The sequence below is a fragment of the Suricata suricatta genome, chromosome 14, assembly GCF_006229205.1.
Source record: "Suricata suricatta isolate VVHF042 chromosome 14, meerkat_22Aug2017_6uvM2_HiC, whole genome shotgun sequence".
Lineage (NCBI taxonomy): Eukaryota > Metazoa > Chordata > Mammalia > Carnivora > Herpestidae > Suricata > Suricata suricatta.
The window spans coordinates 58,736,533-58,759,664 of NC_043713.1; the positions used below are offsets into that span (position 1 = coordinate 58,736,533).

The following is a 23,132-nucleotide window of genomic DNA, read 5'->3' on the forward strand; positions in this document are numbered from 1 at the left end:
CCAGTCAGAGATCCCACAGTTTCCTTCACTATAAAGATAAACTAAGTAGGAGCACCTAGGTGGCTCAGTTGGTTAAGCATTCAACTTTGGCTCAGGTTATGATCTCATGGTTTGTGGGTTCAAACCTCGCGTCAGGCTCTGTGCTAACAGCTAGCTCAGAGTCTGGAGACTGTCTTTGGATTCTGTGTCTCCCTCTCTCTCTGACCCTTTCCTGCTCATGCTGTCTCCCTCCCTCTCTCTCTCTCTCTCTCTCTCTCTCTCTCTCTCTCTCTCTCTCTCTCTTTCTCTCTCTCTCTCTCAAAAGTAAATAAAATTTTTTTTTAAAAAAAGATAAACTAAGTAGAGTACAGATAAGTATAGGCAGCACTGTACCTGACCCACAGGAGGTATTTTCACCACATGCCCTTTGAATAAATGAATAAGCAACAGTCTAATAAAGGACATTTTGGTCAAATTGCAATTGACTATGTGAAAGTTACTCAATATGAGATGTATCTTTTGACAACTTTTTATTCCTCCAGGATCACAACGACTAATGTAGCATCCCAAAATGGATGAAGGCAATGAATTCATGAATTCAATTCCTAGTCCCTCCCAGCACTGCTGTCACTCAAGTAATCATTTGTTATGTCAGTCCATAGAAATATAACAGTACTGTGCAAGACAGAAAACAATCCAAAAATGCTAGTTGAATATACACAGAACATGCATTAGTGACAGATGTCCCCTGAAGAAACGTGCAGACTGCTGAACCCCTTAAATCTTAGCAGCTAAAGCCAAGAGTGTCAAGTAAGGACAGTTAGACAAGAGGAAGCACCATGACCATGACCTCACCCTACCTGCCCCTCTAGGCAGCAACCAGGCCTCCTGTGGACATGCTAGCAGAAGCCTGACTCGGGGCAAGAGGAGACCCTCACAGAGAGTCCTTTCCTGGTGGCAGAGTCGGGATAATCCAAGCAGGGAACACGGGCTCCTTTATTCATTCCTCAGAGTACGTGACACACTCTATTCTAAACGCTCAGGCTACATTTATGCATTGGACTTTCCTTGGTCAGATTTTCAACTTACAGAGATCATTCTGGCAGCAATGAAGAAAATTGATGGAAAGATCCAGATTAGGAACATTCATGAGAGTCCATACTTGTTAAGATTTTGATTTGATCTTTCCTTCTTTCCTTCTTTCTTTCTTTCTTTCTTTCTTTCTTTCTTTCTTTCTTTCTTTCTTTCTATTTTCATCTTTATTGTATTTTATTTATTGGTTTTTTTTGTAGCTGGGAATCATTTTTTTGTAGACTAGATCAAAACTTCAAAAAAAATATTGGAAGCCCAGGGCCAGGCCCAGCACCTTCTTGATACTGGACCACAGAAAACATTATTATTTCCAAGTTTTCTTGGAATTTTGCAGTAGAGCATTTTTCCAAGTTTCTCATATAAAATAGATTTCCTCCTCCCATTTCCTGGAATGTAAATTCACCACAGCAACACCCGTTTCACACAGCACAGCAGCGCATGAGAGAAGGAGGCTTCCACAGACACAGGAGCACAGCACGGATACACATGAACGCTCAGAGGTCCTCCACCTGCCAGGCCCCTCCAGCTCCAGAGTGGGGGAGGCTACAAAGACCGGCACTAACAGGAAACCACAATCCCTTTGCCTCTTGAGCTTATAAGGCAAAATGCAGGTGAACTGCAATGTGTTAGATAAAAGACGCTGATGTTTCCTCAGGAGCGCTGTTAGAGCACCTGCAATGACGAGGACGCCATTAAAACCTAATGGTGGCCCTTCTCTCAAGATGCCCGAGGAAGGAGAGCAGTCGCTCCAACTGCATCCACAGCTAGGTCATTCTGTTTACGGACAGAACTCCTGGTGAGTGCTACACGGCCAGCACACTTCATCAAACTGTTGCATTGTTTCCTCCACATATCTGAGGAAACCAAGACCCACTCCATTCTATACAAAAGATTATCCTTCAGGGAAGAGCCTGCTTTTTATGAAGGCCTGTTGTAACCACAAGAAAAGAAGGAAAGAAATGTCAAAGCAGGATTAAGCATATCTATGCCAAAAAAAAGAGCCTCTAGCCCAAGCCTAGACAACATCCCAGCCCTGGCTGACAGTAACTTTGGATCCTCTTTTTGAGCAGCGCCAATTTTTCTGAAGTGTTTAGGTATCTGTGCCAGCATTGGCTTTTCAGCAGTTTGACTGCAGGAAGCAGCAAGGCATGTCCAAGATAAGGGGGAGATCAGTTCCTCCCGGGGAACTACAGATGGAGTAATTCACGTCTCCTACTGCATGGACTTCCGGTGCGATTCTGGCATACAACTTCAGAGGAAAAACACAATCTACCAGAAGCTGGATAAGCAGGAAGTAACTATGGCTTTATGCATGGAGTGTTGTCCTCACCCCAAATCAAAGAATGTGTAACTCTAGTTACTTCTCTAAATATGTCGGCTTTCCATCTGGACTTACCCCTGGATCTGCCTTACGGGAAGAACAGACATTCAGCCAAGCCCTGCCAATATTGGGAGCAGCTGGGAGACCCCACCACCTCGTCCTTCTCTGTCTAAACCCACCAAAGGCTTATGACAAGATAACCCAAGTGTAAAACTCCATGCTTGACATCTGACTCTTTGTCTTTGTCCCCTGCTTTAAATATTCCCAGAAGTGTCAGCATGTTCTTTTTGGTTACAGTTTTGTCTATTATATCATTTTCTGAAAGTAAGTCTTCGTGGTGAGGGTGGTCTGTTATCAGCTGGGCATTACTTGTTCTCCTTGGCCTTTAACTCATTCTAGGATTCATCTCGCTGTACTGCACTGGACGGTGAGCTCCCAGCTGGCAAGCACTGTGACTTTTTCATACTTGTGTCCCCTAATCCTATTAAAGAGCTATCATTCATACACCAGGAACTCCTTTTCTTAGCTTTGGTTAAGTTTCTTGTCCATCTCCTACCATCATTCAAAACATTTAGTGGCATAACTGAATGGACACAATTAGCAGTTTTCCATGCTGAGTACTGCAGCGAATCTGGGCTCCCTAAAGTTTAAAGAAAATCTTAAGAGCAGGAACCATGCCTTATACATTTTTTTGTACTCACAGAATCTAGCCATATTGGTTGACCAATAAATGACTGTTGAATGAATCAATGAAAAATCAACATCATCAAAACTGTATTTATTAAATGCTTACTATAGGGGCACCTGGGTGGCTCAGTTGGTTGGGCTTCTGACTTCAGCTCAGGTCATGATCCTACAGTTTGTGGGTTTGAGTCCCATGTCAGGTTCTGTGCTGTCAGCTCAGAGTCTGGAGCCTGCTTTGAATTCTATGTCTCCCTCTCTCTGTCCCTCCCCTGCTTGTGCTCTGGGTCTTTCTCAAGAATACACCTAAAAAAAATGTTAATGCTTACTATATGCCATATACTATGTTAATAACACTTTGAATATATTATTTTTTTAATTTCCCAGTTACCCTATGAGATAAATACTATCATTTCTTCACCTATTTTATAGATGAAGAAACTGAGATATGAATGAATGAATGAACAAACAGGATGACACCATTACATTGTTGTTGTATAAACATTATTGTATATAAACACTAAATTGTATGCTTACTACAGGCAAGGCTCTATTCAAGATGCTGAAATCAGAGCATTCAGGGGGAACATCAGAGGTGGTGGGAGCATATACAAGCATATCTTGGAGATACTGAAGGTTCAATTCTAGACCACTACAATAAATCAAGTCAAAAGAATTCCCTATTTTCCCAGTGCATATAAAGGTTATGATTATACTATATTGTAGTCTAATAACTTTGCAATAGCATTATGTCTAAAGAATAATATACACACCTTAATTTAAAAATACTTTATTGCCAAAAAAATGCTAGCCATTACCTGAGCCTTCAGTCATAATCTTTTCGCTGGTGGAAGGTCATCTCAAAGTCAATGGCTTCTGAAGTGTCAATGGCTATGTCAATGGATTCTTCCTTTCACAAACAATTTCTCTGCAGCATGAGATGCTGTTTGATAGCATTTTACTCCGAGCAGAATTTCTTTCAGAACTGCAGTCGATCTTCTCAAACTCTGCTGCTGCTTTATCCACTAAGTTTGTGAAATATTCTAAACTCTCTGCTGTCATTTCAACAACCTTCACAGCATCTTTACCAGGAGAAGATTCCATCTCAAGAAACCACTTCCTTTGCTCATCCATAAGAAGCAACTCCTCGTCCATTCAAGTCCAATCACGAGACTGCAGCAATTTAGTCCCATTCTTCAAGCTCCACTTCGAATTTAGCTCTCTTGCTCTTTCCACCCTACCTGCATTGACTTCCTCCACTGAAATCCTTAACCCTTCAAAGTCATTCATGAGGGCTGGAATCCGCTTCTTCCAAACTCTTGTTAATATGGACAGCGTGACCTCCTCCATGAATCATGAATGTTCTTAATGGCCTTTAGAATGGTGAATCCTGTCCAGAGGTTTTCAATTGACTTTGCCCAGATCTATCAGATGATTCACTATGTATGGCAGCTACACCCTTACAAAATGTATTTCCTAAATAATAAAGCCTTAAAATCAAAATTACTCTGTGAATCATGGGTTGCAGAATTGATGTTGTATTAGCAGGCATGAAAACAACATTAATCTCATGTATCTCCAAAGCTTTTGGGTGACCAGGTAATATTTAGAAAGGAATCTTTTTCTAAGCAGTAGGTCTCAACAGTGGGCTTAAAATATTCAGAAAACCATGTTGTAAACGGATGTTCTGTCATCTAGGCTTTGTTCTTCCACTTACACAGCACAGGCAGAGTAGGTTTTGTACAATTCTTCAGGGCCCTAGAATCTTCAGAGTGTTTAACGAGCACCAGCTTCCATTTAAAGTCACCAGCTGCATTAGCGCTTGACAAGAGAGTCGAGCTGTCCTTTGAAGCTTTGAGGCCAGGCATTAACTTCTTTCCAGCTCTGGAAGTCTTAGACGGCGTCTTCTTCCAATAGAAGTTGATGTTGTCTGTACTGGAAGGTGCAGCCACTCTTCTGAACCAGCTGAGCTAGACCCTCCAGATAACTCGCTGCAGCTTCCACATCACCACTTGTTTGTCTTGCACTTTTAAGTTATGCGGTTCCTTTCCTTAAACCTCAAAACCAGCCTCTAGCAGCTTCGAACGTGTATTCTGCAGCTTCCTCACCTCTCTCAGCCTTCATAGACATGGAGAGAGTGAAAGCCTGCTCTGGTTGAAGCTTTGGTGTGAGGGAATGCTGTGGCATCTCATCTTCTGTCCAGACCGCTAAAACTTTATCCGTATCAGCAATAAAGTAGTGTTGCCTTCTTATCATCAGTGTGTTTACTAGAGTAGCACTTTTAGGTTCTTTAAGAACTTTCCCTCTGCCTTCACAACTTGGCTAAGTGTTTGACACAAGAGGTCTAGCTTTGGGCCTATCTCAACTTTTGACATGCCTTCTCACTAAGACTGATTATATCTAGCTTTTGATTTAAACTAAGAGATATGGGACTCTTCCTTTGAACATTCAGTGGTCCCTGTATGGGTACTAACTAACCCAACGTCAATATTGTTGTGTCTCAGGTAATAGGGAGGCCCGAGGAGGAGAGAGGGATGAGGGAAGAGTCACTCAGTGGGGCAGTCAGAACGTACCCAGCATCCACTACGTTCGCAGTCCCGTATGGATGCGGTTCCTGGCGTTCCCAGAACAATTACAGTGGTAACGGCAAAAACCACGATCACAGATCATCATAACAAATATAAAACCAGTGAAAAAGCTTGAAATATTGTTAGAATTACCAAAATGTGACACAGAGACACAAACTGAGCAAACACTGTGGGAAAAATGGTTCTGACATATTTGCCTGATGCAGGGTGACCACAGACTTTAAATCTGCAAAAATGCAGTAACTGTGAGACATGATGAAGGGAAGCATGATTAAAAAAAAAATGCCTGTAATCCTATAGAGACTCATATGAAAGGAATCAGGGAATAATAAGCACCGTAAAGACCACTAGAGGCATGTGGCGTGGCGTGGCAGCGCGTGAGGACTAGTGTCTCAGATGGTGTGGAAAGATGTCCCTAAGAGGTGACAATCATGCTGAGGCCTAGAGGGAGCTGCTCCTTAGAGCAAAAAGCAAGGGCAAAGACGTTAAAGCAAACATACCTGTATCTGAGTTTTACAGACAATTCCCATGTGATCAGAGGGTCCAGGAACCATGGGCTTTATAGGCCAAGTTGGGGATTCAGTGTTTGTTATCAAATGCAATGAGTGCTGGAGGTCTTAGAGCAGAGAAAGACATCTGACTCTCTGACTTAAAAGTAAAAGATCACTGTGGCCAGTATGTGGAAAAGGAACTGTACACAGGTAGACGATGCAGAAAGGTCCTAGGAGGCCACTGCAGCGTGCACTCTGGACAGGGGATGCTACAGGAAGTGGGAGGGCTTATTTTAACCCCTTGCTGCTTTTTCATTCTGGTGATGCTGAGCCTAGAATGTTTATAGACTGCTTCTTTATTAAAAGGAGAATGTATGTCTTCTGATAGGCCCCCTTATCCCCAAATAAACTCCTTCATTGGTCTACCAGTCAGTCCAAAGTTCCTATAGCATTTTCCAATAGGTGCTCCCCAGGACACCAGCGCCAAGGGAAACACGTAGGGGTTCTGTGGTCAAATATGTCTGAGAAATTCCGCATGTTATACCAAATTCTTAGAAATTCACACTTTGCATTTAGATACTATGCTCTAGATGGTGCTGCCATAAAGAACATTTACGTTCATTTAGCCCTGTCTTTTCAAAAATATCTAATTATGAAACTCTTTCTTAGTATCTCACTATCATAAAATGCTGGATTAAGATATTGAATGTTTATATAAAATGAAATTATTTCCCAACAGGAATTACATCATTAAATTCAAAAATCCCCATGGGGGAGGAAGAGTGGTAGACGATTTACTGAGCATCATACTCTCTGAGGCACAACGTCACCCTGAAATGGCTGGGGTAGCCTTTCCCCCACTCTCTGAACAACTGAGTCACAGGCCATTAGCATTGGGATAGACAGCCAGACTCCACATTCTATCAGCTGAGTTCGAGACCAGACTTGGCCAGGATCACAAAGTGAGCATGTGACAGGACAATGTCTGGAGTCCAGCAGGTCTACCAAACCCATGGGAGCAAAATCCCATGGGCCCCTCCCCCTGCAGCTAACCCCTGGCCTGTTCACAACAGACCTGAAGTCTTCGGAATCTTTGTTTTACTTTAATAGGAAGTGGTAGCTCTATGGCTTTGGGAAAATCACTGGGACTATCTAAAACACAGAGTTTTCACCTATAAAACAAGATTTAAGGCCTGCTTTATAGAGTGCTAAGAATGAATAAGGAGTGATGCATGCAAAATACCTGGGACCTAGGACCAGCTGATTTCTCCTTTAGCTCATTCATTTCTTTTGCACCCCACAGGGTCACACGCATAAAATAGTCACGTTACATTTTATTAAAAGATTGAATAAATCAATCAACTAGGTCAAATAATTTTTCATATTTCAGATACTTCAAATTTTCCACACCAAAGGCATAGAATAAATCCTAGATATTTTACATAGTGGGTTTTAAAACATTCCAGGCACATCCTCTGATTTCTCTTCAGATTGTATAAATTTTTCGCCTTTTACTAAAACATTCCAGGCACTTCTAAATTTAATCCTTTGAACAACCCTGTGAGAAAGGTCCTATAATTCTCCCCACTTCATACATGGGAATACTGAGGTGCAGAGAGTGCAGTATCTTGCTCTATGTCACATAGATCCCATGTTGCGGGATGGTATCAGACCAAGGCAGGCTGGCTCCATACCAATGGCTCAACTGTCACTGAACTGGTGGCTATTTCACTCTGCATAGTGACTTTTTATGGCATAGGATGAAACTGAAAGTAGGTGGGAAGAAGTAGAAAAACAGTGACATAGAAGGTGAGAAGCACAAATGAATTAGCTTATTTTTTAAGCAGAATCAAGGCCTGCCTAGATGTGACCCACTCTGGAACCACTCAGATTAACAAAAATGCTCAGATTACAAAAAATGTGTTAAACTTCTGCAAAGATACTTGAATTTCCTAATTGTGTAAATTAATTGCAATAATTAAGGCATTTGTTCTGAGTTAACTATTGTGCACACTGATAAAATATCCAAAGGTCGACTTCATTTATTTGCTTATCACTTTCTCACATGGAGAAACTGGTTAATATCTTGTAGATACACAAATTCAGAACTCTACAGTTAGTGAGTCCATTAATTTAAGTTTTTATTTTAATTAAAGATAGTTAACATACAGTGCCATACTAGCTTCGGGTGGAAAAGACAGTGATTCAACACTTCCATACATCACCCGGTGCTTATCAGACAAGTGCCCTCCGTAACCTCCCCTCCCCTCTAGTGATCATCAGCTTGTTCTCTACAATTAAGAATCTGTTTCTTGGTTTGTCTCTATTTTTTTCCCTTTGCTTGTTTTTTTTTTTTTTTAATGTTTATACATTTTTCAGAGAGACAGACAGACAGAGAGACAGACAGAACATGAGCAGAGGAGGGGCAGAGGGAGAGGAAGACACAGAATCTGAAGCCGGCTCTAGGCTCTGAGCTGTCAGCACAGAGCCTGATGTGGGGCCTGAACTCACAAGCTGTGAGACCATGACCTGAGCCAAAGTCAGACACTTAACTGACTGAGTCACTCAGGTGCCCTGTTTGTTTTGTTTCTTAAATTCTACTTATGAATGAAATCTTATGGTATTTGTCTTTCTCTGATTTATTTCACTTAGCATAAAACTTTCTAGCTTCATCCATGTCATTGCAAATGGCAAGAGTGCATTCTGTTTATGGCTGAGTAATATTCCTCTGTGTGTGTGTGTGTGTGTGTGTGTGTAACATCTTCTTCACCCAGTCATCGGTAGATGGGCACTTGGGCTGCTTCCATACCTGGGCTATTGTCAATAATGCTGTTATGAACATAGGAGTGCATATATGCTTTTCAATTAGTATTCTTATATTCTTTGAGTAAATACCTGCCAGTGTGATTGCTGGATCATATTTTTTAACTTTTTGAGACGCCTCCATACGGCTTTCCGCAGTGGCTAGACAAGTTTGCATTCCCACCTGTTGTTTCTTAGGTTGTTGATTTTATCCATTCTGACAGGTATCTTTCCATTGACACACACATTGATACACATTAATACATCACAGGAGATCTGTGAGGAGGCTTATGGCCACTTAGCATCTCTTCCTAAAGTTAACAGAATCCTCCAATTGTAGTGCGCCTATAAGCTCCACCCTGGAATTCCCAATAAGGTTGCATAAGGTACCTCATGGAAATGCAAATGTAGTTTCAAACTTTGGGTCAATTGTATTGAAATGTCACATGACTCAGTCTGACTGAGCTGAGCTAAAATAGCATAGCCGACTGCCCTCACAGACTAGAAATCCACGTAACACATAATGCAAATGTCTTTTTAGCAGAGGTTCTAATGTTATTAAAATTCTTGACATCTTGATGGTATTTAAAATATCATCAGAACATAAGATTAAATAAAATTAAGTAATTAATTTAACACTGAAAAATATTTACTCTGCTTAATGTCTTTTCCTTATTACAAAAATTATTAATTTCCATATGATAGCTAAGCTCAGAGAATCACATTTGTATTATATCTTTGAAGTTTTTTTTAATTGTGCAAAACATGATAGTCTTTGATACTATTAATAGAATTCTCAATATTCGACTCACCTAATAATTATGATAAAATCATTCATTTCTAAATAATTGTTAACAAATGCTTAAATCAGAAAACCATAATTAATAAATACCCAACTAAATAAGCCATTCTTAAAGGAATCCTTTAAAAAAATACTCTTACGGGGCATCTGGATGACTCAGTTGGTTAAGCATTCTGCTCAGGTCATTTTCTCACAGTTTGTGAGATGGAGCCCCACATCGGGCTGACAGGACAGAGCATGCTGGGATTGATTTTCTCTCTTACTCTCTCTCTGCCCCTCCCTCACTCACTTTCTTTCTGTTTCTCTCTCTCTAAGAGTAAATGAATTTAAAGAATTTTTTTTAATATTCTTGGGAGATTAATTTGACACCCAACATACATACTCAACTGGAACCAGGCTATAAAGGCAAAGGAAATTATTTAACTCCATTCAGATTTTCATAAAATTACCTGTTAACATGTAAACCCCAAATGGGAATATGTTCAATAACTCTGAATATCAGAAGAATTACAATTAGGGAAAATAAGGCATCCAAAACTTAAAATATAAGACATTTTATGGCTATGAAGTTCAGTGTCTGAAATAACAATTAAAAAATCAAGAAATACAACTCAAGTATTATATGGCCCTGATATTTTATGAGTTGAAAATAAGTTTTATTTAGTATATATATCACCACTGCCTTAACACAGCAAATCTGAGACACATCACTGTTGGATAATCTTCATCCATATCTACCATCATTTAAGATAGACCCACCGGAGTTCCTACCCTTTGCATATTTTACTAAGTGGCCACTGTAAAGAATTATGTTTGCACTCATAGGTCTAACAGGAGAAACCAAACAGAGGACCATTGGGAGAGAAAGGGGGAAAGAGTTGGTGCGAGAGAGGGACACAAATCATGAGAGACTATTGAATACTGACAACAAACCTAGGGCTGAAAAGGGAGGGGCGGGGGGAAGGGGGTGATGGTCATGGAGGGGGGCACTTGTGGGGAGAAGCACTGGGTGTTATATGGAAAACAATTTGACAATAAACTATTATAAAAAAAGAGAATTATAACTGAATTTAAGTCATCATGAGCTCCACAGAAAACTCACTTTACCACCATGGTTGGCAAAAGAAATGGTCTTCATTTACCCTCATTAGTCACTGAATTCCCTTCCTCAAAATTGCCCTCTTTTTGGCAACAGCATTTTGTCTAGTTGACACCGGGTGCCCCTGGGAGGCAACCACATTCCCTTGATGCCTTACCAATCCACCAGGCTCTGAACCAGAGGAGCCAACGCCACATTCAGGGTACAGTGTTCAGAAGACAGAGACTTCAGGCACAAGGAAGAGAAAGTAAAAGAAACATTAATGAGAAAATTCGGTTAGCCCTTCATTTGTCAGCACTGTGCTAGGCACCTGACTTATATCCTTTTGTTTTCTTGCTATTATTTTTAAATACATGGAATTTCTCAATTCTTCAGGCTGGGAAACTCAGGCTCAGAGAAGCTAGACAACTTCAATTCATTTTCATCTTACCACTAATGAGGAGTTAGGCAAATGTTTAAAACCTTGTCTGATTAACCCCAGAGCCCATGTTCTTCCCTCACCTGCCAGCTTGCTGGAAAAGTCCTGGTAGCCCATGCAGGAAGGAGAGGGAAGAGAAGCAGTTACCACTGAAGGCAGGAAAGCTCAGTGGGAAGGCAAGGAGCTTGTTCAGGCATGTTCCAGTTTTGCCTAGGAGTAGCTCTAAGTGGAAACCCTGTGCCTCTGAGAGACTATAAACTTTAAAACTCTACTTGCTGAGGGACGACCATGAGAGACTATTGAATACTGACAACAAACCTAGGGCTGAAAAGTCACAGATATCTAGGACACCCTAGAGAAAAATGTTGAAAACAAAAGAAAACATGTTTGCTCTGGACTCATGGAGGAACAATATCAAGAAGACAAGAGCTGCGGTGCTCAATGATGAGCATATTCGTGAAGGAACTGCAATTTAATTAGTTTGGCTAGAAATAAACACACAAGAAATGAATGCAACCATGACAAAAGCCTTTGCCGAATACCTAATAGCTTACTGCCAGTGCAGAAACAGGAGTCCTAGGAGCCCAGCCCTCTCCGACTGCATGTGGCAGGGGTCACACACCCATCTAGAGAGGACTAGAGCCTGGGGCCAGCACGGGTGAGCTACCCATCATGGATCACCTGTAAGCCTCTCTTATACTTGTCCCTCATGTTTTAATTTTTGAGGAGAAAAAAGAAAATGGGTGACTTAAAAAAAATCTTTCCTTATGTTCTCATTGAGAATTGAAATCAAGTGCCATTAATTGAGCCAGGAATATACTGGCAGGAAGATCTAAAAGGTAATATTTTGAAATCTTAAAAATAAGATTTTAAAAAATCATCAAACTCCTCTTGGGCAATTGCCAAAAAAGAAACCTAGAAAGCAATAAAGTCAAAAGTGATAGAGGTGAATCAGAAAAAAAAAAACCAAAAAACTAAAAAACCCTCCATGAGTTTTCTTTGACATTGGAGTAAGCAAAAGCCAATGCTATTTTAAGATAGGAAGGAATGGGCACATTATGAACTGGTCTTGGGTTACTGTTTGAGTGCATTCTGGGAAATGTATAATGGGAGAAGGGCAAAATAATCTGTGGAAATCAGAAGATTAATTAAAAAAATGAAAGAAACAAAGTCACCAACGACTATTCAAATCACAATTTCAAATATGTTCTTTTTAAGAAAATTGCATCATATGCATATTCAACTTTATGAAATATGATTGTAGTGGGGTTCGTGTTGCAAAGATGCTCTAACAGAATTTGTTTGACTAGCACGCTGCTCCCTCTGTGGTAGACCAGCATGACATTTAACATGTAAATGTAGGGACTAGATCTAATATGCAAATCTGAGCACTGGAACAGATAACAGATCAGTGTCATAAGAGTAATACCTTTGAATATGAAAATTCTGGTGTGCTGCTTAAAAGCAAAGCTTTACAGTCATATCTCCTAATATTGAGAAGAATTATGTGCAGAAATATTACTATTAGAATCTATGAAAATATTTCTCAATCTCGAACACCTCATACTAATTGAGGAATAGAGAGTTTCTGTGACTTGGCAAAATCACGAAGCTCATTATTAATAGGGTTGAGACTTTTTGTTAGAGTTTCAGACCAGGGCCCTTTCCAGAATTCTCGCAGCCTAGATACTCTGGCAGGGGCACATGTCCTGACGGGATGCCAAAGAGGAACGCTGGAGACAGGTACCGTATGGGGAATACGGAGGGAGCAAAGAAATGGCAGGAGCAGGAACAGATCTAAAATTCATGCCCATGGACCTCTGCTTCAAAATTACCAGCTTGTTAAGGTTCTATACGCTTCTGCCTTCCTGTACCTGTGGCCAGAACTGCTGACCTAGTGGATTTGGCCACTACAGAAAACAGATCGATTTGTGTGGTTCCAGGAGAGCTGAAAACATTTTAAAAAATAATATGCACCTCAAGGATGATGCTCCGGTCAAGCTTTACCACTGTCAAATGTGTTTTTCCTTCCCTCTTCTCTGCAAAGCAAGTAAAATTTATTCATCCACATGTTGATAAAATTCATAGTTGGAAAGTCGTGGTGCATGTAAATTAGACTGTTAGGAATATTATATCCAAATACGTAAAAACCAATAGCTATAAGATGCTAGACCTGACTAAATTTTCCAACTTCTGAGACGTTCAAGGGAAAATGTTTAAAGCCTATGAATTCCTTAATTATTCAATTGGCAACTATTTCTTCAGTATTCACTGGATGGCATAATTCTTGCTAGACAGATGAAGTATAATGACTGGACACAGTTCTGCAGCCAATGAAATCTATAATTCAAAAAAGATACATATTTTTTAATATCTACTACATGTAAATGAGTACTGAGGAGATCTAGAAGGACTGTGCGGGGTCTCTGAAATTGCAGACACATGGGGGGGAAGACAGCAGTCACATGACTAAGTACAAAACTCTGTGATAATACGAACCAAGTTCTAGGTGAACACAGAGGAAACAATCCATTCTGCTTGAAAAGGAGAATTAAAGAAGGAAGGAGATGACACGGATGTCACACTGCTCCAAGAGTAACAATAAGGAATGGTGCAGAGGCTTCCAGCATATATGATGGGGGCAGCAGGGGGTCCAGACAGACAGTTGTTGTTTCTTAATGTTTATTTTTGAGAGACATAGTGTGAGCAGGGGAGGGCCAGAGAGAGAGGGAGACACAGAATCTGAAGCAGGCTCCAGGCTCTGAGCTAGCTGTCAGCACAGAGCCCGATGCAGGGCTCAAACCCACAAACAGCAAGATCATGACCTGAGCCAAAGTCAGACGCTTAACCCGCTGAGCCACCCAGGTGCCCAAGACAGACAGTTTTCAATTTACAACAGGTCTCATTCCAAAGCATCCTTGGAAGTTGACTAGAACTCCAAACCATCTGCCCACTGAAAGTATGTTGTTTCTGATGAGTAGGTCCTCAAATTAGCCTTTGACTAATAGCACTGCCTAATTTCTGACTCTGGAACTAATCATCAGATATAAGCTGAATATTTACTATGTGGCAGGCACTGCACCAAGCACATTATAAGCACTGCCATCTAAGCCTTGCAACAATCCTCTGAGCTAAGTACTATTAGTATCAACTCATTTTATAGATGAAATAATTGAAGAACAGAAAGGTTAAACAATTTTATTAAGGTCACACAGCTAGTACGGCAGGCCAAGATCTGTACCTAAACAACTAGACTTTAGAGCTGTACTTAATCACAATGTCTGAATTATATGTCTGGAACCATATAATACAAATGAAAGAAGAAGGAGAGGAAGGATTTTTGTGCTCTGTTTCCTTTGTGTAGAGCTAGCCCTAGGAAAAATGTGCTGCATTTGATATTGGCATACTTTTTGGTAAGCCCCTAAATGACCTTTGGTATTATGGCTGCTTAAAAAAAGTGATCCTTAGCATCTAGACCATTGCTACATCCAAAATTTAACAACTACACCTGCCCATTCATTAAAATGTCCATTCATCTCAACTAGGTGAAAAAGAGAATATAAGCTATTTGAACTTATACTAACACGTGGATGACAAAATAGTCATCTGGTCTTTCCACAAGTAATTACACTTTAAATCAAGATACTAACCACCCAAAGAAATAGGGTGGAGAAAGTGAAATGCAAGTGTAGTTGGCAGTGTAGAGGCTCCTTCATCAAGGGGACCTAGTCTGCTACCCTGAGTGGAGAGTACTTAGGGCTTTTCTCAGCACAAGTACATTCCAGCCTCACCTCAGTCAAATCAGGCAAACCACTGTCGCCATTCCACTTCCAGTACAGTGCTTGGCCATCAGCCCAGAAACTTTGTATTCTTGTCTCTAGGCGACAGATGACCCTTCGAGCCACTTTTAAGCAAAGACAATTCTGTTCCTCGCAAGCCCTTCACTCAAGGTTCTAAGTCTATCAACTGGCTCAAGCCTGGCAACTGATTGAGGGGCCACGACTCTGAGTTGGTGATTCAAGTCAGACTTTGGTTCACTTGACCTAGAACTCTTCCATGTATACAGATCAAGTCAGAATTTCACTTCTAGGGACATAGGAACAGCACGCCAAAGGCCTAGGTCTCCTCAAGTTGGACTACTCTGATTACTGGTTTGACTCCACTGTCTATTATGATAACCACACCCATCTTGGCTTTGGCAATTAAGTAGGCCAGTTGGTACCTGGGACCCAAATGTCCCCATGGTATTTAAGGATCCCCAATTAGTGGTAGTAATTCCCACTTTAAGTTTTGAACTAAAGAGAAGAACAACCACAGAGTTCTTCAAGAATTTTGAGTGTGTCTTCACAAATTTATTTCTCAGTTGTGGAGAAACATATATCCTCTGGACCAAGGGGCGGTGAGCTGGTCTTACATGATAAATTCACTATATCATTCCAATCTCCCTACACCTTTGGATCTCTTCCTCTAGAGTATACTAAGACAGGTCTGGCATTACAACTTCATTTAGTAGATCACCTTTTTTTGTCCATGCTCCAACCAACCAATAACCAACCAATCATAGCACTTTCTAGAGTAATAACAGTGATTCCAGAATTTATTCTTAGTGGTTCCATATCAATAAATTTGGCCAGATCCAACCTCATGTTTCTTCTTTATACTATTTCACACCCATAACACCCATTCCTACACATGTTCCTCCAATTTCTGTCTGTATAAATTAGAAAACTCAGTTCTTTTGGGTTCTCATGGATCACACTTTGTACCTCACCTTTAGGAACCTGAGTCTAGTTATAGGCCTGGAAGCAAAGTAGAGACTCTGGGTAAGAAAATCAGTGTCTGCAAAGCATATTAAATTACCTTCATCTACAGGAGGCATAGACTGATATTTGTATGCTGATATTCACTCTCTCTTTATCACTGCAACAGAACCATCTTCCCCCATTTTTAGCTGAGCTCATTACCAGCGCAAATAAAGAGTAATTTCTCAGATTTCCTTGCAGTTAGATGGGTAAATAATATTATTAAACTCAAGCCAATGGGACGAGAACGTAAGTGACTCATGCAACTTCCAGGTTGTGTCCTTAGAGGGTGAAGAGAAGTGTCCCTTCTCTGTTTACTTCCATCCTTCAGCTTGACGTGAACATGGGAACAGGCTATCTAGAAACAGAGGAACAAATCCAACACCTGCAAGGTAGCAGAGCAATGGTGGCTTCCCCAGGCAACATAATAGACAATGGTTAATAAACCAGCTTTGGATCACCTACATCTTGACTATCATGTGAGAGACATAAAGTTTATCTTATCAAAGCCTCACTATCCTGAGAAACATATATGTAAAAAAGGACTTGTGAAGAATAAAATTATCCTTGCTTTAAAATGGCTGAAAGGGTCATCTATCAACTTGAGAAAAAAATCTACTCACTCTCAGGGGAAGAACACAAAGTTCCTGGGATGATGACCAAGTGCTGTACTGTATGGAAGGTGGAATGGCAACACTCCGTTTGCCCGGTTTGACTTAAGGGAGGCTGGAATGTCAGTGATCCTGATAAAAGCCCCAACTACTGCAGAATCGATTCTGAGGGGTTTGAGCAGGGGATGTCACACCTGGCTCAGCACATGACAAGGATGGAAGGAGGCCAACATGCCAAGATGGAGATTTGATGTTCTCCAAGACTGCAGGACACATGGGATGTGAACCCAACACAATCCTTCTGTTGACTGAGATGAAAGAGCAAATACAAAGCTAAAAGAGCATCTATGAATGAGATACTTGGCTTGTAAAGCACCTGCACCTAAGGGTCAATGGTAACAACAATACCATTGTAAATGTGCAGGTCAAGGAAAGGGGGGAAAGCTTGCATGGAGCTCACCAGAGATGGCTGCAGGGGGAAGATAAGAAGTGTGGTGTTGACCAAAACAAGTCAACAAGTAGGGAGGAGGAGAGTGGAGCGTTCAGAGCTGGAAAAAAATACTTGAAGGAGAATCGATCTGAGTTTGGGTAACAGGATAAATAAGTCCTTAAGAGAGTAGTTAATGCACGAATGATGAATTTCTCAAAAAAGAAGAAATTGATTCCATTTCCAATAGCATCAAAAACAATAAAATACTGAGGAAAAGATTTAACAATAAAATACTAAGGAGGTGAAAGGTTTTTATGCTGAAAACTAAAAGATATTGATGAAAGAAATCAAGGAAGACAAAAATAAATGGAATGGTATCCCACATCCATGGATTGGAAGAATTAATATTATTAAAATACCAATAAAAGCCATGAATAGATTCAGTGCAATCCTTTATCAAGATTCCAATATCAAGATTCCAATGGTCTTTTTAATACAAGTATATAAAACACTCCTAAACTTTATATAGAACCACTAAAGACCCTGAATAGCCAAAGAAATCCTGAGAAAGAAGAACAAAGCAGGAGGCATCATACTTCCTGATTTCAAGTTGTACTACAAAACTGTTGTCATCAAAATGGCATTGTATTAACATAAAAACAGACAAATAAATGAATGGAACAGAATCAAGAACCCAGATAGAATCCAAAACACCTACAGTCAACTAATATTTCACAAGGGAGCCAAGAATACTCCGTGGAGAAAATACATCCCTTCCACAAATGGTTCTAGAAAAGCTGGACAAACTGGATAGCCACATCATAAGAATGAAACTGAACCCATATCTAATACCACTCACAGAAATTAATTTAAAATGATTAAAGACTAAAACCCAAGACCTGAAGCCACAAAACTTCTAGAAGAAAACATAAGAACAGAGCTCCTTCACATGAATTTTGGAAATGAATTTTTGGATATGACACCTAAAGCATAAGGAACAAAATCAAAAATAGACACCTGGACTACATCAAATTAAAAACCTTCTGCATATGGGGGAAAGAAAACAAAGTGAAGACAGTTTATGCAATGGGAAAAATATTTGCAAACCATGTATCTGATAAAGAACCCCTTCAAGTCAATAGCAAAAGACCAAATAACCCAATTAAAAGTGGGCCAAGGACCCAGATAGACATCTTTTTTAAAAGGATATACAGAAGCCAACAGGCACCTGAAAAGATGCTCAACATCACTAATCATTAGGGAAATGCACATTAAAACTACAGTGAGATATCACCTCATGCCTGTTAGAATGGCATCAACAAAAAGACACAAGACAACAAATAGCAGTGTGGATGTGAAAAAAAGAGAACCTTGTGACTGCTGGTGGGGTTGACCAATGGTGCAGCCACTACGGAAAGCAGTATGAAGGGTCCTCAAAAAAATTAAAAGTGGAACTACTATATCATCCAGCAATTCCACTCCTTAGAATATATCCAACAATAATGAAAACACTAACTCAAAAAGATTATCTGCACCCCCATGGTCAAAGCAGCTTTATTTACAATAGCCAAAACATGGAAACAACCTCAGTGTCCATGAATGGATGAATGGATAAGGAAACACACAAATATACACTCACACACACATACATATGTATGTACACACACACACACACACATACACATACACACAATGCAATATTATTCAGCCATTAAAAAATGAAGAAATTGTACCATTTGCAACAATTCAGATGGACCTTGAGGGCATTATGCTAAGTGAAGTAAGTCAGACAGAGAAACACAAACACTGTATCATTTTATTTATAGGTAGAATCTAAAAAAAAAAAAATGTGGAGAGGAAAGGGAGGGGAACTGGAGGAAGTTGGCCAAAGCATACAACCTTCCAACAATAAGATGTACAAGTACTAGGGACAAAACCACCCTGCTGCATGAGATACAACAAAGAGTTCTCTCATCACAAGGAGAATTTTTCTCCATTCTTCTTTTCTTCTTTCTTTTGTTTGCATGGCATCTGTTGAGAAGCTGGATGTTAGCTGAACCTCCTGTGGGGATCATTTTACAATACATGTAAACCACAGCTTCATGCTATGCACCTTACTTTTACACAGGGATGTTGGTCAGTTATTTCTGAGTAAAACTGGAAAATAAATATAAAATAAAAATAAAAAGAAAGACTAGATAAAGTCTTAGCAACACCTTCACCCAGAACTAACCACATAAATACAGCAGATCTATTCTTTTTTTAATAAAATATATCAAAAATTTGAAATTCACATAGCAAAAAGTTTATATATGCCCATCTACAATATCCTAGTTGAATGTAGAATTGTTCCTACCAGTACATCTCAAATGGGGAATTCAAAAATAGCAATCAGAAAACTTTACCATTCCAGTATGATAAAACTATGACAACAAAAAATGTATATGCTGAAGAAAACTTGAAATGTAGTTTAAATTACTATTATAGTTTTTAAAAACCTACCAATAAGTAGGAAAAAATGCAAACATTTATATTATCACTCTTAAGTTTTAAAAATGATTTAGCTAAATGCTCTATGCCTGTTAGATATTTATGGGAAAATTCACAATCATGAAATTGTTAAAAAGGTCTGATGTGCTCTCTCCACAGATACTTAGATGCCATGTCCTGATGGGTCTGAAAGCCCAAGTGGAGGGTCTGGTGAATATGATAAGCTTCATTTACTCTTATCTTTTACAGCCAAATACTTTAAAGCACTTTGTTTTCCAAAGCAGCCTTGTGCTTAGCCTCCATTCAATGGAACAATTGTTTTATTTTGTATACTTGATTCCAGATCTTCAAAACAACTGTTTAAATCTACAAATTTTACAAAATTTAATGTTTTACATTATATACATTGTGTCATCATATAGTTCTTAATCAATTGCTCTTAAATATCCAGGTATGCCTACACTATTCTAAGTTCTCCTGAATATTTATGGTCAAAGTTACAACATGATATGCCATTACTATTCAACTTCATATACAATTAAAGTAGCATAGGATGTAAAAGGAAAATGCCCATATAAAAAGAGGAAATAAAATCATATTTGATAAGGACAACGAAGATGGTAGCGTAGCATCAGAAAGCCAAAAGTAGGCTGTCAGCATAATTCTAGGGAGAACATATTTAACCAGAAGAATGCAATTGTGCATATGTAGAATGAGTAAAACTGGTGTGAAAACTCCTGATAATTAAAAACACACACACCGCAACACACACACCAACTTTCACTTGAGTCATTTGGCTGTAGAAAGGTACAGAACTGCTTTCTGATGAATCTCACCAGTCATGTCAGTATCCTTCTATCCATGGCACTACCTGGTTGTTTTATATTCTACTAAGACATTCCTCAAGCACCCCTGCTCTTCTGCTCATCTACATAAATGCAATCATAATACCCCCCATGTTGAGCACCTGCAGAGCACCAGGCACACTCAAGGTGTGCGGTGCCCACTATCTCACAACTACCCAATGAAGAAGGCATGAATAACCTCCTTTTACAGAAAGAAAAAAGAAACAAGCCAAAAAAAAAAAAAAAAACAACCAACCCAATTCTATGATCATACAGAAAAGGGCAGAGCTGAAATGTGAATGAAATGTGAAGAGATCTTTGAAACTGCCAAGTCACAACTCCTCCACCCCCAAAGGTGAAGTCCAAAGCATCCCGCTCATCCTTACAAACAAGCATTACTGCCTGTAACGCAATGTAGACACTGACAAACCACAGGCTCAACACAGTTCCAGCTTCCACGACTCCTGTTACAAAATGACCATGTCCACTTGTGTTTGCAAAATATTTTCTTTTAGAATTAAACTATGTATTTCCAACCCTTTCCACTATTTACTTTTCTCCTTTCTGAAAGTGATTATACCATCTACCTAGATAAGGCTGAGAGGGTGTAAAGGGGAAAGAAAGTCACATTAAACACTGTGAATGCATCCTTCAGCAGCCCAAACCTCCCACCACCAAGAGTTACAGCAGCAGCAAAGGGGAGACCTCTGACCACGCATTACCTAGAATTCTTGGAGTGTGTGTAAGTGTGACTTCAACATGGCATGTGCCACACAGGGAGAAATATAGGATACCATAGAGAAAATAATTATATTTAGATAGCCTACCTATACGTATTTCAAAAGTGTTTTGGCTCTAATGTTTATTCAACTATCTCTAAAGGGAATTTTAGAAATTATTCCGGGATTTGCACAATTACCCAAGTGTGATTTTTTTTTTTCCTCAGAGCACTAGTTGGATGGTTGATTCTTTTTATGTGCTATATAGTCCCCTGTTGTGCTCTGTTCTGTCCTAAGCTCTGGTCCACTTCATTTAGGGGAAGCATAAGGTATGAGGCCACTGTGGCTCTTCGGCTCTTGGACCAATCGGTTCTATCCAAGCCAGGCTTCCCTCCTCTGCCCTGACCATGGTTAAGTTGGGGGCTCTTGTAAGCAAGACATTAGGAAACTCCAAGCGACACTAGGGAAAATGGACTAATGGGTCAGATGCAAGTGAATTAAAATGTACAAATCCACTTCTGACCCAGGAATAGACTCAAATTATATAAAGATGGGTGGGATAGTACAATCATGTTAAAAGAAGTGTAAATATATTTCTAAAGTATTCAACAATGGCCAGATATTATTATATTAATGATTTCATACCATTATGGAAGGTTTTGTCTGTTTTCTCCATGTGTAATTTTTAAAAAATTTTTTAACATTTATTCATTTTTGAGAGACAGAAAGAGAGCATGAGTAGAGGAAGGACGGAGAGAGAGGGAGACACAGACTCTGAAGCAGGCTCCAGGCTCTGAGCTGTTAGCACAGAGCCCTATGAAGACTTGGGGCTCAAACTCAACTGACCACGAGATCATGACCTGGGCTGAAGTCAGATGCTTAACTGACTGAGCCACCCAGGCAGCCCCTCCCCATGCATTACTTTTTTAAAAAGATCAGAATGTCTACTCAAGCAATGTAAATAATTTTGGAAATCTTTAAAATGTTCCGTTTTTATTGATGTGGGAAAATCTATCACTGGATGTTCATTTTGGAAGGTAAGCAACATTTATATTATTTTATAGTAAATTATAGTTTTTGTCTTGCTTTTAATGCCCAAGAGCCACATGATACCTACATAAAAGAGGTCTGATTTCACTTATCACTTCTCTGTAAACTTCTTTCTACAGGAAAAAAGAAAACCCTCAAGGATCAGTTTAAACACATTGGCAGTTAATTTTAACATCTATCATTAGACAAAAAGCCTACAACATATCTGTGTAGAAAATTTTCAACATCAATGTTAGAGAATTAAAAAAAAAAAAACTACACAAGCTTCTGCAAAGGCCTGGCTTTGAAGGCTGCCTTGCCCAGAACAAAAATAGATGTCTAAAATGTAAAAATCGATTCTAATGGCAAACAGATCATTGCACTCTCCGTGACCAGGATATGAGGGAAACCTGACTATTTGATTTAGTAGCACCTTGGGAGTAGGCAGACCTGAAACCCTAACAATAACCTTGAAAAGATCCACTTCTTGTTTAGAATTGAATGCCCACATCAGGTGACACCTCCCCAGCCCCCTTTTGTCCCGGCAAGTGCAATGATTAGAAGGCATCTAGTCCCTGGCAGGTGGTGTCTCCCCTAAGCAGCAGCCAAGGGGCGAAGGGGTCCTTAGGGAATCAGCCTCAGGTCCTCCCAAGGAGCTCTTGCTCTCTGGCAGGCAGGGGATGAGGTCCCAGGTCCCTGTGCGTCCTTAGCCTTCCCGTGGGTCGGCTTTCCCAGAGGTTGGGGTAAGGAACAGGCTCAGACCGAGCTAGGGGCCACCACCGCCCCCCGCCCCCACAGGCGCACAGGTTAGCCTCCCTTCTGGGAGCCAGTAAGACCCACGGGAATTCAGAAGCAAGGGCGGGAAGGGGAAGGCGGTCGAGGATCACCTGGGCCAACCAGGCTTTCCGGGAGCAAGGCGAGCGGGCCAGTGGG

At 40.1% G+C, this 23,132-nt stretch overlaps 1 protein-coding gene and 1 long non-coding RNA gene across 2 annotated transcripts in view; both read right to left on the reverse strand.

The window, feature by feature from the left end:
* PIEZO2 (piezo type mechanosensitive ion channel component 2) overlaps positions 1-23,132 on the reverse strand; it is a 444,879-nt gene that overhangs the window by 417,071 nt on the left and 4,676 nt on the right. The gene's annotated exons all lie outside the window — the stretch shown is intronic.
* LOC115278111 lies at positions 19,127-22,330 on the reverse strand. Its single transcript, XR_003902700.1, has 2 exons — positions 22,288-22,330; positions 19,127-19,178 (listed from the first exon to the last, which is right to left on the reverse strand). It is a non-coding gene; the product is annotated as an uncharacterized LOC115278111 (long non-coding RNA).